This window comes from Phocoena phocoena, chromosome 6 (assembly GCF_963924675.1).
Source record: "Phocoena phocoena chromosome 6, mPhoPho1.1, whole genome shotgun sequence".
NCBI classification, from domain to species: Eukaryota; Metazoa; Chordata; class Mammalia; order Artiodactyla; family Phocoenidae; genus Phocoena; species Phocoena phocoena.
Window position 1 is genome coordinate 85217426 of NC_089224.1, and position 16311 is coordinate 85233736.

The 16311-nt window shown below is 39.2% G+C and overlaps 1 protein-coding gene across 1 annotated transcript in view; it reads right to left on the reverse strand.

Annotated features, from left to right (window-relative positions):
• Window positions 1-16311, reverse strand: part of GRIN3A (glutamate ionotropic receptor NMDA type subunit 3A) — a 143661-nt gene that overhangs the window by 116272 nt on the left and 11078 nt on the right. The gene's annotated exons all lie outside the window — the stretch shown is intronic.

Genomic DNA, 16311 nt, shown 5'->3' on the forward strand with positions numbered 1-16311 from the left:
CTCCCTAAGTACCATCATCCACACTGACTGCTCTGACCAAAAACTAACAAGTCTTCATATCCCTTATTAATCCATCAGTAAGTCTCATTCACTCCAAAATATATCTCAAATTCAATCACCTTCATCATCTCACTGTTTCTATTTTAAAGATATCTGCGCTCCCATTTTTTTTAAATACATTTATTTATTTTTGGCTGTGTTGGGTCTTTGTTGCTATGTGCGGGCTTTCTCTAGTTGAGGAGAGCGGGGGCTACTCTTCATTGTGGTGCGTGGGCTTCTCATTGCAGTAGCTTCTCTTGTTGCGGAGCACGGGCTCTAGGGTGGGTGGGCTTCAGTAGTTGTGGCACACAGGCTCACGGGCTCTAGAGCACAGGCTCAATAGTTGTGGCGCACGGGCTTAGTTGCTCCACAGCATGTGGGATCCTCCCAGACCAGGGCTCGAACCCGTGTCCCCTGCATTGGCAGGCAGATTCTTAACCACTGCGCCACCAGGGAAGTCCCCATCTCACGGTTTCTAGAGCACGCCTCCTTCCCCTCTGTCACCTACTCTAATGTGACAGCCTCCTCATTTAGTCTCCCTGCCTCTACCACTGCTGGTCCAGCAATCAGTTCTATACATAGCAGGCAAGATGATCTTTTAAAAAAATCTAAAATCATTCCTTTGCTTAAAACACTTTAATAGTTTCCCACTGCAACTAAAGCAAAATGTAAGCTCTTTACCCAGTGCCCTAAATGATCTGGCTCTGCCTATTTCTCTAAATTCCCCACTCTACCTGTGTGGTCTCAAAGCCCTTATACTCAAACCTTGTATCTGGTGTTCCTTCTTATTTTATGCAAAGTGGGAATACTGTTCCCCCATGTGGCTGATTCTTTCTCAACATTGAGGCCTCAGCTCAAATTTCTGGGCTTTCTAACTAACATGAGCAGCCTCCCCACTGCATCACCTTCCTATCATTTTCTTCACAGAACATTATTTTATCTTCTTCAATAACAGAAATTATTGAGACTTCCCTGGTGGCATAATGGTTAAGAATCAGCCTGCCAGTGCAGGGGACACAGGTTCGATCTCTGGTCCGGGAAGATCCCACATGCTGTGGAGTAACTAAGCCCATGTGCCACAACTACTGAGCCTGCCTGCCACAACTACTGAAGGCTGCGTGCCTAGAGCCTGTGCTCTGCAACAAGAGAAGCCATTGCAATGAGAAGCATGCGCACCACAACGAAGAGCAGACCCTGCTGGAAGCAACTAGAGAAAGCCTGCGTGCAGCAACGAAGACCCAATGCAGCCAAAAATAAATAAATAAATAAATTTATTTAAAAACAAATTATCTTATTCATTTGTTGATGAATTTGTTGAATATTTTCTCACAACTAAAACGAAAAGTTTCTAGAGGGCCCAGACACTAGATCCCTACTATCTCCTCAGGGCCTAGAGTATTGTTGAATGGTGTTTATTGGCTGACTGACTCAAGATATCTCTCTATCACATACTAAAACTGAACTTTCTACCAAAAACTTCAAGAGCTCATTTTTTGAGCAATAAGGCGTATCCTAGAAGTTGTCCCAGTAGAATAATTTTGGGGTGGTTAAGTCTATAGAAATCTGTCTTCTTTGGTACCTGTCTCCATCCACGCCTCCACGGTGCTCCCTTTGCCTTTATTTCTCGCTCTGTCTCTGTCTTGATCTTAATCTCTCTATCTTGGTCTCTAACTTTCTTAGTCTAAACATTTGTCTCCTTTGTGGCCCTATCTCTAGCTTTCCCTCTTGTTTATTCTTTTTCTTTTTTTAATTTTATTTACTTATGGCTGTGTTGGGTCTTCGTTTCTGTGCGAGGGCTTTCTCTAGTTGCGGCAAGTGGGGGCCACTCTTCATCGCAGTGCGCGGGCCTCTTACTATCGCGGCCTCTCTTGTTGCGGAGCACAGGCTCCAGACGCGCAGGCTCAGTGATTGTGGCTCACTGGCCTAGTTGCTCCGTGGTATGTGGGGATCTTCCCAGACCAGGGCTCGAACCCATGTCCCCTGCGTTGGCAGGCAGATTCTCAACCACTGCGCCACCAGGGAAGCCCTCCCTCTTGTTTAAACACAAGCAAAGGGCTTCCTTTAAAAGGAACATAATAATGGCAAGTGGCTGTATTTATTGACCATTAGAAACCATTATCATATTCAAACAGCCTGCTGTTTTGGCTATTGTCTTGGAAAGATGAGGTATTTTAGCTGTTATTTAAAACCTCATTATGGCACAGCTCTTTGCTGCAAAATTGGCTATCTGTAGATCAAATCATGTTTCCTAAAATACTATCATACGGTATTTCTTGACAGAATAGGGCTAGTCCATTCAATAAATTAATGTAATGTTGCAGAGTCTCAGTTTAATTCTTTGGTGTCTGAAGTCGTATTCACTTTCAGAGTAACTCATGTTTTTAGGCAATATACTTTAAGTATATTTTTATTTGTTGAAAATATTTGTTGAATTGCTATGATATGGCAAGCACTGTAATGGAAGCGTGATGGGAATGAACAAAACAGACATGTCATCTGTCTCTGTGGAGCTCAGTCTTAAGGGGGAGGTGGATGTTAATAAAATAATACATTAATAAATTAAAAAATAATAGTAGGTAACAGTTATTGGATGAACGCTTACTATGTGCCAGTCAGTGTTTTAAGTGTCTTACAACTGTTAACTCATTTAATCCTTACAACAATTTTATGATGTAGGAACTACTAACATGCTTATTTTATAGAGGACGAAACTAAGATCACATATCTGGTAAGAAACCAAGATGGAATTCAAAATCAGTCTCTAGAAGCCATACTTTTCATCACATTTTCCTGCCTGGAGAGACTTGCTGGAAAAAAAATGAAAGGCAAGAATCATTCCAAGTAAATTCATAATTATAATGATAAGTTCTATGAACCTAAAGTGAACAGTATAAAGAGAGTACAGTCCAGAGTGACCTAGTCTGGGGAATCAGGGAAGATTTTCTTAGGAAAGAGAGGGGGAGGGTTTAATTAATTTACATTTCATTCCCTCCAGCCCTATTCTGCCCTACCTGACACTACAAGAACCTTCTTTTCAAAGGAATTGAGAAGCTCCTCACTGACAATTTGGTAGTTAATTCATTCTCTGACCTTTCCACTTCCTGCAATATCATCAATCTTGGCTGCTGTTTAACGTAGTGCAAAGTCAGAACAAATGAATATAGGTCAGATACACGTAAAAACACCTTGCGTGGCAATGGGGTCTGTCTTAGGATGAATGTGGCACCTTCAATTATAACCCTAACAAGTGAACAATATTAACTCCAATTCTTTTGTGACCCATTCTAGCCACTTGTAGATAAAGCTATAATCCGGAGAGGAATTATTTAAGAGCATCATAATTAGATTATGCAATTAAGGTCCTGGAAGGATTGACACTATTGCATTTAATTTATGACACTATAGTAAATCATTTCAGGGAAATGGCGCCTCTCCTTTTAACACAGGTCATTAGGAAAACAGTCCTCACCGTCCATGTGACAGAGCACTAGAATGTGCTGCCAGAGGATGTCATCGTAGGTTCTTTTTAAGCAACAGCTCATTTAATTCCCACATAGGCCAGGATGCTTCAATTTGTTCCTTGGGTACAGATTTCATTCTTCACCCCAGCACTTATCTAAAAATGTAGAACGTTGCACACAAGGGAGACCAAGAGAAAGAATGAAGATGAATGTGTTGCCAAATGACAAAGTTTTATAGTCTCTCAAATCCAAGAGGATTGATCTCTTTATTTTTTTCACTTGCAGATGAAACTTACAGATTTCAGAAAAGAAGTCACAGACATGTAATGAGGTGGTGAGACTAAATCAGCAAATGAGAAGCAGGAAACATCCCAACAGCAATTCAACAGCCGCTGAAATTTGCAAAATATGCCAGTATCTCCCAGAAGAGTAAACAATCATGATGTTGAAATGTCAGCTGTGGAAATAGTATGTTAAAATGCAGTGCAAAATTTCCCAGCAGTATATTTTGTCTTATGAAGTGTAGTCGTATGCACAATAGTCCATAAGTAGCCCCAGGGTTGTAGCTACATCAGCAGAAATCTCTTTACTTCTCTGTCCATGGTAATCACTAGTGAACGCAACTGGGGACACACTGGCTAGCTTAATTTATTATCACCAGTTAATTGTCTATGTCTAATAAGGTTCAACGATGAAATTCAAACCCAACTCCTATATCACCCATTTGACTGCTCTTCTTGAAGGCTAGTTTATTGTCTGATCCTGCATACCTTTGGCACATTCAAGGAAGGCCTCCCTTTTGGTTGCCCTGGTGATGCTTTCCTCATATGTCTTTTAAAATATCCCAGATGGGCAGCTCCTCAGAAATAAGAAATGGATATAGATGGGAGTCATATCACTTAAAAAGTAAACAAATTATTAATGCACTTATCTTTCTAGTTTAAGCAAACACTGCTTTTGTTTTGATTTAACTTTTTACACTTGCTCCCAGTACTAATAGAGACATTTCTAACACTATACAATATGCCTACAGTTTTCAGGTAATATCAAGGCAATTGTTTTCATTCCTAACTGTGGCATCCTAAGAATTTGGGATTAGCGGACAGTGAATTTTGACTCCCTTCTTGGAATGTTAGGGTAATGTTCTACTCTTTTATATGCTTAATGTTTCTGCCAAAGAGGAGAGTGAAAAGGAGCACAAAGTCAGAAGTTACTCACTGTGCTTTTGATAGTTCTTTGGCAAGCCTTTCCCTTTAATGTTAACCAATTAATTGCCTCTCCCCGATCATTAGGTGAAGAAAAGGTGGAGTCCCTCAATGAAAAAGACTGGGGTAGGGGGCCGTGCTTAGAGGTGCTGCTTGTGTAATAGACAGGAAGAGAATGAGAACAATCCTACCGTTTGGACGAAGAGCCTAAAATGAGTTTGCTGATGAGAGTAAAATATTTGTCATTCTACAGGGTCCTGAGGCCATGTCAGTGATTGAGTGCTGATAGTAGTCGAAAGGTCACTAAGTGACTAATGCAATCCCATTTTAGGACTTGAATAGCTAATTGGATTTTATGATTTTCGAGGATTTAACATTATTTATTATGGGCAATGGGTTGTCCGGTGGTGGGAAGACCAGCATCATATGCCTTTTAAATACCTCTTCAAACAAGATAATGTTGTTTTGTTTTTTTTTTCATAGGTAGAGCCAATTAAAGCATATTTTGCTCCAGCGGCACTAGAGGACTACATGATAGTATTGCTAAGCCAAAGTGGGAGTAGAATGCTCTGTACGAAAGGGAGAGATGGAGTACTGTGGCTTAGCCTCCAGCCTCCTGAAGGTCATAGATATTAATGTGGCCTGGGAATTATCTGTATGATACCTACCATGACAGGGTTCTATTTATATAATTATAATTAATAATGAATAAGTCATTTTGGTTTAGAGACCCAGAATTAAATTTATCATCTGTTCAAGACATAAATCTTCAGAAAGAATGGGATAATGATTTGTCTTATGCATTTCTATGGCTAGCCTGACATTTTTATACCAGATGAGTGAGCATGTAGCTCCAAAGTTATAAAGTCTACACTAATGTCTCCCAGATGTTTATCAAAAGTCCTCAAAGTAACTATACAGACTCTCACATAAAATTTCGCAGTAAATTCCCCAATATATGCATATGTCTTAGGACGTATTTTATGAATCTCACATAATAGCAGAAAGCTCAGGATTAAATTTTTGACTGTTATAAATGTTTTCAAAAAGCTTTGAAAAGGATTCAAGATGATCATAACACACAGGCAATTTCAAAATTCTCCCATGACCCTTGGCAATGGACTTACTCTTTTAACGGCATGTTCCTATTTTCCCAGCCATAACCTGTATCCTGATTCTTTAATTTTTTTTTTCTCTTTTGAAATTGATTTTTTCTAGGAAGATGGGTTGCTTAACATTTCTAGAGGTTGGACATGAGTAAGGGAAGTTAATGGTAAGTATGTTAATATGTATTCAAGGTCAGATAGGTTTCAGAAAATACAAATAATCTTTTCCAGAAAGAAACAAGAGCCATTATTTGTCCATCTCAGCAGCTTCCAATGATAATAAATAACATTTTAAGATGCCAAAGGGGTCATCTAAAGGCAGTTTTAAATAACATACCATTTATTGAAACAGAGTACAGCTACCTGCTTATAGAATCTTTGGTAGAATATCCCTGGTGTTTTGAGGCAGCAGAACCTGGTGATTAAAGTCTCAAGAGAGGAGCCAGGACCTTTGGATTCTGAAGTTGGTGCCAGAACAGCTCATACACTCACTATCTAAGTTCTCAGAAGGAGAATCTCTGAATCTATAGTGATTTAGAAAACAGAGGACTGAACTTAAGGTCAGAAAAATTCATTTTAATACTTGCTTGGTAAATAGTACACCTGAGGCTCAGTTTCTTTAAAACTTCATTTGTAATTTGATGGATTAATATCTTCCTCTTAGAGTTGTAGGGTGTTGTGTGAGGTTATGTGAACTAAAATTATTTTGTAAATTGTAAAAGACTCATCAAATGAGAGTGATTGTTTTTATTATACAGATACAAAAAAAAGGCTCATGCCTTGTCCCCAAGACCTAAAGGGAATGAGACACTCTATCATAACCTTACACTGTACTTATTCCTTCTTCAGTTATAAAAGTCTGTTGGAGAATGTAGGAATGGTGTTTTTATGCTATCAATATGATGGTGTAAAAGGCCTTTCAAAAAGTATTGTTTGGATATGCCAAACAAATTTATTGTATATACAACCTGTCTCTTTTAGTTACTATTATTCTTCTAAATTCTTTTTCATGGAAATATTTTGTTTTAGAGAAATGTTGAGTTTACCTCAGTAATTTGGAAGGCTGGAGGAAGGAACTAAAGTGCTGGCAGTAACAGTCCAGTCTTTAAAAACCGGAGAATTATTTATAGGTAAATGATAATTGAGAGTCTGGGCAGAGTAGGGATGTGCGAGTGGAAACTAGGGAGCTAAGATTATTAAGGATCTAAGTCTCAATTATGAAATAATCTCAAATGACAGAATAGCAATTTTGTATTGAATCAAATTCTCTATGTCAGAGAATTCTTATTATTTTTTTGAGCATCAAGCATAAATATAAATTAAGACAAAAGTTCATTTATTGTTGCATGGAGAATGCCCAAATATGTGCAAATGCTAGTAATCTTTTGCAGTTATCAGTGGATATATTAAGTCTTGACAGATGACCAATGTCCTAAGTCTATTCTCAACCGTAATAATTTATTACCTAAAAAGAGAGCTCAGAGGTGGAGGTCTGTAGTAGGCTGATACTTGCCAATTTCTACCCTGGTCCATAGATCCATATTGTAACTCAGAGATTTATATTTATGGCAAAATTGTATAGTCAGTTTAATCAAGTTGCTTTCTTAATGGAGAGGCTACTGAAGAGAGTCAACCTCTGGTGATGAGGTACCCGAGGGAGGAATTTTGCCAAACAATTACAGTGACCTTACGTGGCATAAAGTCAACTGGCACCTAGGCATTGTCCCAGGCAATCTGAAAGACAAAGTAGATGGCCAAAGCAAATAATTCACATTAATGTATTTTTCTTTAAACTCTGTACTGTCTGATTCAACTATCTGTTTAGTTCAGATGAATTGGAAAATTGCCCAGTCTCCACAGTTCTCAGCACTCATGCCTAACACATGCCTAACATACTATGGTAAATGTTGTGAAATAATAATTTTATTGAGAATAAAACAGTATCAAACAATGTTGAACAAGGAGACATTAATCACTCACAAATACATCTCAGAGTTAGAAGATATCATAGCATCAATGGCATTCACTATAGGCCTAGTCAGAGCTGTGTAGAGGCTTTGGAGCTACAAAGAATGAATATGATTCCTGACTGTGCCTCTTACTAGATGAGTGACCTTAAGCAAGTAAGGTCCTTAAGTAAGTGACCTTAAGTAAGTACTCCCTAATCTCTTTGCCAATAATGTAAGAAGAAAAATATTAGCTATGTGAGAAGATCTGGTGAGAATTAAATATGATAATGTATGATGCCTAGCACATAATAATGGTGCATTGAATGCTACCAATCATTACTACTATTTCTTTGAAATCTGAGTGACACACTGTGTCTATTGTCTCTCAGCTCCAAACCCACCTTCCTCTTCTTTGCTTTGGGATGCTGGAGCTAGTGTACTACAAATCACATTTCTGTTTTGCCAGGGGATTCTGGTAGGCTCTGTCAATAGAGGCCACTAGAGGGAGACTGCAGGGCTGGAGAAGAGAAGGGACTTGCTTCTTGTGGGTTTTCTGCCTGCTGCAGTTTCCATTAAGCATTGCTTCAGTTGAGGCAATGCTTCTTCATTCTTTCAGCAGTTTCTTTCCAGGGCAGAAGCCAAATCCAGTGCAGCTTTTCCGGCACTTGCAGAACCACGTTATCCTGCACACTCAGAGATACCACCACCAACCAGCCAGTTAGAGCTCTGTATCTGAGCCCTGATAGGCCCTCCTTAGAGCTCAGAGGCACTATCACTAGTTGAGCAGCACCCCTTTTTCTCAGATGTCCAAGTTTTAGCTTCACAGGGCTCTTCCTCTAAGCTTTGAAGTATTAGTATTTCTAGCCCCTTCCTATTGTTTCCTCAGCTGCAGGAATGGTAACCCCTTTCAGGATTTGCTATCTTCACACCACAGAGTTCTCTTATTATCCTTCCAGTTACCAGACTGACAACTTTGTACCTAGTTAATTATTTATTGTATTAAATTTCCTCTCTTCAAATAAGTGGTATGGGGGCTTCCCTGGTGGCGCAGTGGTTGAGAGTCCGCCTGCCGATGCAGGGGACGCGGGTTCGTGCCCCGGTCTGGGAAGATCCCACATGCCGCGGAGCGGCTGGGCCCGTGAGCCACGGCCGCTGAGCCTGCGCGTCCGGAGCCTGCGCGTCCAGAGCCTGTGCTCCGCAACGGGAGAGGCCCGCGTACAGCAAAAAAAAAAAAAAAAAAGAAAAAGAAAATAAGTGGTATGGTTTCTACTTCCTGAGTAGCCCTCACTGACACACTCAATATCTGACAGTTTATTTAATCATTTGGACAGCTTAGAAAGATCTCGGTTTTGAGAGGGGGGCCTTTTTAACCACACAGAACAACTTTCTGAATTTCACCAGCTTATCCAGTATTGACATGTTTCAAATAAGGTTACTACTCCAAAGTCCCATAACTAGGTGGAAGTTATGAGGCAGACAAGGCAGCCAGTGGGAAATGGCATGAAGGCATGAATAGAAATGAAATGATTGATTGCTTGTTCAAAGCAAAACTACAGTGATGAATCACCATTCTAGAACTTATCCATAAAATTCCAGTAAAATTCAGGAACTGGTCTGATGCAACATTCCTCAACTTCCTATTAAAATATCAAATAAGACATAAAAATATGAAAGCTCACAATTCTACAAGCTTCTATTAACAATCAACTTATTGCTAGAATGGAAAGATGTTGTACAAACTGCAAGCTAGTGGAACCAGAAGAAAAAAATATGAAATTGATATTGTATCTGAAAATAATAGCTAATATTTCTTGAATACTTAATATATACCAGGCATTTCTTAATACTTTTTAATAAGTTATTTCATTTAATCTTCCTTAAAGCTCAAAATAGGATAGAGATCCTACTATCTCTATCTTATAAATGAGGAAATTAAGGCATAGAGAGGTTAAGTGATTTACCTGGTTACCTTTAGCTAGTCAATGGCAGGGATGGGATTAAAACTCAGGTAATCTGGGTCCCCTCGCTTTTAACTCCTATAATGATTATCACCTCTTTCCTTCTGGCACTTAGCTCAATTAGAAGAGTCACCAAGACCCCTCCATTGCATGAGTTCTGCTTTTTGAGGTAGTCAGAATGACATTCAATTACTTTCCTTCTCTGATTAGTATTTTTATTCCTGAATCTAGATAAAAGAGAAATTGCATATCCAAGAGGAGTGTGTATGGGAGAGGTTTAATGCCCACAAGCAAAGCACCATAGAAGGTAGCAGGATCAAAAATTACTCTAGAAACATGCAAAACCAACTGCTATGGTGGTTTTTTGTTTTTGTTTTTTTCATGTAATTCATTGGTTCAGATCAATGATTCTCAACAAAGAGGGCACATCGGAAACACCTGGGAAATTTTTTACATACACAACCCTATGTCTCTCAAGATTTTGAGCCAAGAGGTCTAGAATGGAGCCTAGGTGTGTATTTTGAAAAGGTTGCCTAGGTTGAGGACCTAATTAAGAGTCACTGGTTCATATTATCGGAAAGTGACTCAGCAAATTCACTGATTCAGAGAAGCAGATTCCAGCTTGGTTCAGCAGAGTCACACGTCACACACTTGATGATGCTAAAGACTGAGGTTTGGTTTAGGTAATAAGCACAGGAACGCCCTGTCTAGCTTTATTTATTAGAAGGGGATTTAGTCAGAACAAAAGTGAACTCAGCGTAAGGCAATTAGCAATCTAAGCAGTCTGTTTGATGGCAGACAGAGGGTAGATAGATTTCTTATTGTTCTAGAAGAACTCCTTCCACCCAATTTAAAAACAAACAAACAAACAAAAAAACAAACCATGGGCCCTATAAATATGCTGTAGAACAGACAAAGGAAAGGAAAGACATAAGTTGAAAATACTTTATTTTAGAAACCAAAGGAAAATTACAGAAAAGAAAAAGCCCACCAAAACCCCTGATTTTTAAACATTAAGATGGATAACATGACTCTATGAAACATGAGTAATTCACAAGAGGAGAAATGCTGAGATGAACAATAATAGAATGGAATGAAAAAGAATAAATGTTAAATGGAAAGAAACAGGGAAATTAAGAATCCAATAACAGATTTCAGATATGCTTTGGAAGCATAAAAGGCATGATAGCTCTTGCAAAGCACTGAATTACTGACATGGAAGACAAAATTTAGAAAACCTTTCAGGATACGGAACAAAAGGATCAAGAACTGTAAATAATGGAAAAGGATGGGGAAGGTGACTGTGCATGTAAGTTTGTACTCATTCAGTTCCAGTTTTATGCTCACTGTCCTATGTAATTATTAACCACTCCCTCCTTTTTCACTTTCAAAATTGTCCTGGTTTGAATATAAATTATTTGATCACCTGACTATGGGGGACAAACCTCAGAGAATTAAATCAAGAAAGCTAACTGCATGGGCTTCCCTGGTGGCGCAGTGGTTGAGAGTCTGCCTGCCGATGCAGGGGACACAGGTTCATGCCCCAGTCCAGGAGGATCCCACATGCCGCAGGGCGGCTAGGCCTGTGAGCCATGGCCGCTGAGCCTGCGCGTCCAGAGCCTGTGCTCCGCAACAGGAGAGGCCACAACAGTGAGAGGCCCACGTACCGCAAAAAAAAAAAAAAAAAAAAAAGATTATTTTTAAAAGTCAATGAATAAGAGTATAATTAATAAAGTAAATATGTATATATACATAAATAAGTATATAAGTAAATGTATATATATGAATATATCAATGCTTATGTAATATACATAATATGTACATATTAAATACATATGTATGTATGTAAATATATGTGTATTTATATAAATACTTACATAAATATAAGTAAATATGTATACATAATAAAATAAAGTAAAAGCAACCTTCCTAGACCACTCTGGCCCAGAGTTCTATCAGCTTTTTCAGAATTATCCACAAGAATTCTGCAGACCATTTGCTTAGCAACTTCCTTTGCACGGGATTTAGAATCACTGAACCCACAGTAGAGGAAAGAATGCCAGTGATGAGATGCAAGGACATTTTTGTATTTTGAAATGAAATTTCTTATGAGTCCCTCTTATGAGGGACTTGAATCACTTTGTCATCACTATCTCATTAACTGTCTCATCACAGAAAAGTTATCAGTTTTCTTTAAGAAAACCCCACAAAATCAAGGGAGTTTGTCAGATTTTTGCCATAAACTTGCTTTTCTTTAATGCCTGTTGAATTTTAGTGTATGGGAACAGAGGTTTAGGGAAAGGGAAAAAAAAGGAACTAGCATATTTTTTAAAAAGTTGAGTACCTACTATATATCATATGATGTTGCTAATGCATTTGAGATAAATTATTCTACTTAATCAGTACCTCCAACACTACGAGTAGTTATCATCTCATTATCTCTATTTTATGAGCAAGGTTTCTCAGATTCATTTATGGGTACACCTGGAATGGATTACATTCATTATCTTTTAGTACCTCTTTTTCCCTCTTGTTCTCTTGCTTCACATGAGGGTGGCCACCCCTCCTTTACAACAGGTACATATTCTAGTTTTTCCTAACTGCACCTTAAAGCTGCTGTACTTATGGTTACAGGCCTATGTCACCTCCTGTTGCTTAGCCAGTCACTGAGGCATTTCTGGTTAATACTTGCCTACTCAAATGCATTAACATTTCTAATCCAGAAGGCTGATCCTCAAGCTCTAGCAGGTCTGCAGGTTATTTTTTAAAACATCAGTTACTTAATTCACTTGATGTATATGTATATCAAATCATCACATTCTGTGCTTTAAATATCTTACAATTTTATTTGTCGAATATACCTCAGTAAAGCTAAAAAAAAAAGTGAGTTGTTAACATTTAAGGACAATTTTACATTAAAAAAAAATCCACACTCTGGCTTCCTTTGAACATTCAGAATATTTGGCAACATCCCATGGGTAACAGCTGGTTGGAGGTGAGTGGTGGCCAGCTGTCTCCTTCAGAAAGGCTAGGCACCCTTCAGGTACCTAAAATTTTTACTACTACCTACTGAATTATTTGGGACTGTTTTTCACATTTCCATTACCATCCTGGCTCCTATATGGCATCTGAGTTTGAGACCTCTGCCCCAGGTCATAGATTCTCAAACTGTACTATGCATATATAGAAATGACCTGGGGGAGTTTCTTTAAAAAAAAAAAAAGCAGATATCAGGCCACGGCATATAACTTAGTGGAATTCAGTGAGTCTAGAATCTAGACTTTAGAGAAGTTACCTACTTGTGATTTTGTTTCAGGTGGTACCCAGTCACAGTCTGAACATTAGGGGAGACTCTTAGGATAACGTGGTCCCCAAAATATACTCGGAATCACCTGTGGACACAATCACCAGCAAAGTTGTTTGGTTTTGGGATAGATTTCTACACTCCAACCCCAGGGATTCTGATTTGATAAGTCTGAGAGTCCATATTTTGAAAAGTTATCTGGGTGTTGCTGACACACAGATGGCCACCACTCCAGGGGCTGAAAGCCTAAGGAATTATACTTATTGATAGAAAAACAGTGAGTACAATGGGAAGCTAGGAATAGAACTGGCTAACCTTAGCCAGATCTGAATTCTTGTCTGATTCCCTGATGTTTTGTTTGGTAAGAGATGACAGGATAAAATACAATTCCAGGCTTTTTCTCTTTTTCACCAATGATTATTTCCAGTAACTTTACTTTTCATCAACTCTGACTTTCTCTAATTTTACATGTCAAGAATTTTTGGCCACACAATATAGTGACATTGGCTGGGGGACGGAGGCGAGAATTTGGGAATGCAGTGACTCAGAGCCAGGAGAAAGACATCACTTTTATCTGGGGACAATGAAAAATTTAATAGCGTGGTAGAAACACTTTTTCTACTTCTTACAAAATCAATTTCCTCACGACCTTACTCTTCCAGCTTTGTTCTACATAACACAGTAAATTCTGGGTGGTCGTGAACTCTATCCACCCAGTGAATGAGAATTTTTTTCATAAAGTGGGACATTTCTTAGGTTCACATCACCCCCACCTTGAAAGATGAGGACTTTCCCACAGGTGTTACTTAGTTCCGTTACACTGGAAAGGATGGAAACGGACCATTGATTCAGTTTGATCAATAGTCACTGAGCATCTCTTATGAGCCACCCACTGTGCTAGAAGCTTAGGGTTCAATTTAGTGGAGGAGAGAGACACATATGTGAACAAATAATTACATGGCTGTGCAACAGATCTAGAGAAGAAGAATGGTCATGGTAGAAATGACACAGAAGTTAAAGTGATAAACTGGGGTAGGGATAGGGTGGGCAGCAGACTGCACAGGTGATATGTAAGCAAAGTTTTGAATGTTGAATAAGAGTTTCATGCAGACACCGGAAAAAGGGCATTCCAGGCAGTGAGAGCAGCATGTGCACGTGGGCATTGCTGAGTGGAGTGCACGGGGTGAGGGTTAGTATCTAGAAGATACGAGAATTAAGCCAGGCTCAGGTGATGAAAGGCCTTGAATATCACACAAAAGCTGCTTAGAATTCATCCTATAGGTGAGAGCTTTGCAGAGTGTCGGGGGTTCCTGAGAGGATTTTAGGTTGCTTGGGGGGCTTGACGTTCAAAAACTCTGAATTGCATAGTGAGAAAGTTAATCCCCTTTCAATTAAATGTTTAATCCCTCTGCTAAATCAAGGAGAAAGCCTCAGTTTGGTGTCAGTGTGTCTTTAACACTTCTCTAACATCTGGAAATTTTCCCTTTAAAAAAAAAACTCAGGCAATTCTACCTAGCCAGAATTACTTTGTTTTCATTGTCTACTTATTTTCACAGTTAACTTCTATTTATGGCAAGGGGTACTGTTTTTTCATTAGTGTCATGATGAAAAGATCTTTAAAAATAAATTTAATTAAAACAGTTAATTTAAAAAATAGCAATAGGTGATCAGAGATACAGCAGAAATTATGAGGGCTGTACATGGATGCCTAAAGTTTGGGAAACAATGCTGTTGTTTTTAGGAAGTAGGGAAGTTCAAGCAGCTAGCGAACTACTCTTCTGACAGCAGCTTGGAGAATATAATGGAGGATCCAAGAATGGAGGCAGAGAAGTCAAGAATGGAGGTGATTGAACTACTGGCAGACGTGGTGTGGCCAAGGTTAGCCTGTTGGTTTATTCCCATTCTCCTGGCCTGAGCTGCAGCTATTTCTTGATGAAGATGCAAAGATCTTTAAGTGGCTGCTGCTCAGCAAGTGTTAAAGGCAGACTTGAAATAAAGGTCAGAATGAGATTTAATTATTTTCCAGTATTCTAACCTATGATGGACTATTATTTAGAAATTGATGCAATCTCAAAACTCTTAACTAATGGATTTTTATGAATATAAGCAGGCAATCTTAGCTTTAGTATTTTTTTTAATTTGACAAATGGTAGTTTCTTTTTTTTAAAATTAATTAATTTATTTTTGGCTGTGTTGGGTCTTCGTTTCTGTGCGAGGGCTTTTTCTAGTTGCGGCAAGCGGGGGCCACTCTTCATTGCGGTGCGCGGGCTTCTCACTATCGCGGCCTCTCTTGTTGCGGAGCACAGGCTCCAGACGCGCAGGCTCAGTAGTTGTGGCGCACGGGCTTTGTTGCTCCGAGGCATGTGGGATCTTCCCAGACCAGGGCTTGAACCCGTGTCCCCTGCACTGGCAGGCAGATTCTCAACCACTGAGCCACCAGGGAAGCCCCTGAGGTTTAGTATTTGCTTTCCAAAGTGTCTCATTCTAATCTGTGTCCTGGCTGTGGGTCTCCTATCCTGTTAGTTCCTCAAGCTCCCTCAGTGCCCCTCAGGTCTAGGACAGGTGACAGACTATGTAGGCGGTTAGGGGGAGCACTGTTTTAGTCCATTTGGGAAGTGGGAAACCCTGCTCCTCTTTCCTCCCTCTCCAGCTGCCGCTGACCATTTAGGAGTTACAGTACAACCACTCCAGTTCAATGCAGGGCGATAGAACATGGGTGGGCTGTTCCTACTGCCAAATGAGTGCCCAGGAAGATGTGCCCTGGCCTTCTCAAACTGAAATTAGAATCATTTTCCCGAAGAAAAAGATGTTTCAATAAAAATGCTTCTCATCTGTTTTTAAAATTTGAACGTACAAAGTGTTTTTATGTATATTAACTCACTGAAACCCTTATCAATTCTTTAAAATAGCATGGTAGGTGCTCAATAAATACCTGTTTAATGAGTACTATTTATAATTTATAATGGAAGAAATTGAGGCTCAGAGAGGTTTCCAAAGCCATTCAGGTGGTTCTCGAAGACAGGTCTTCTGGTTCCCCTCCTCACTCCACATCCCCTTGATCTCAAACAACAAGAGCCTTGTTACAGATAGTGTTTGGTGTCTACAGAACTATAAAAATCAGAGTTCTGCTATATTATGATCAAACAGGCTCTTGTGCCCTGGCCTGAGGTCTTAACAGCCACAGATAACATTGTTTCAATGGAAAAATCAATTCTGTATTAGAGATTAATTCATCTGCAAATCACGACAACTTGGTGCATATCTTTCTATATAGATATATAACAGAGAA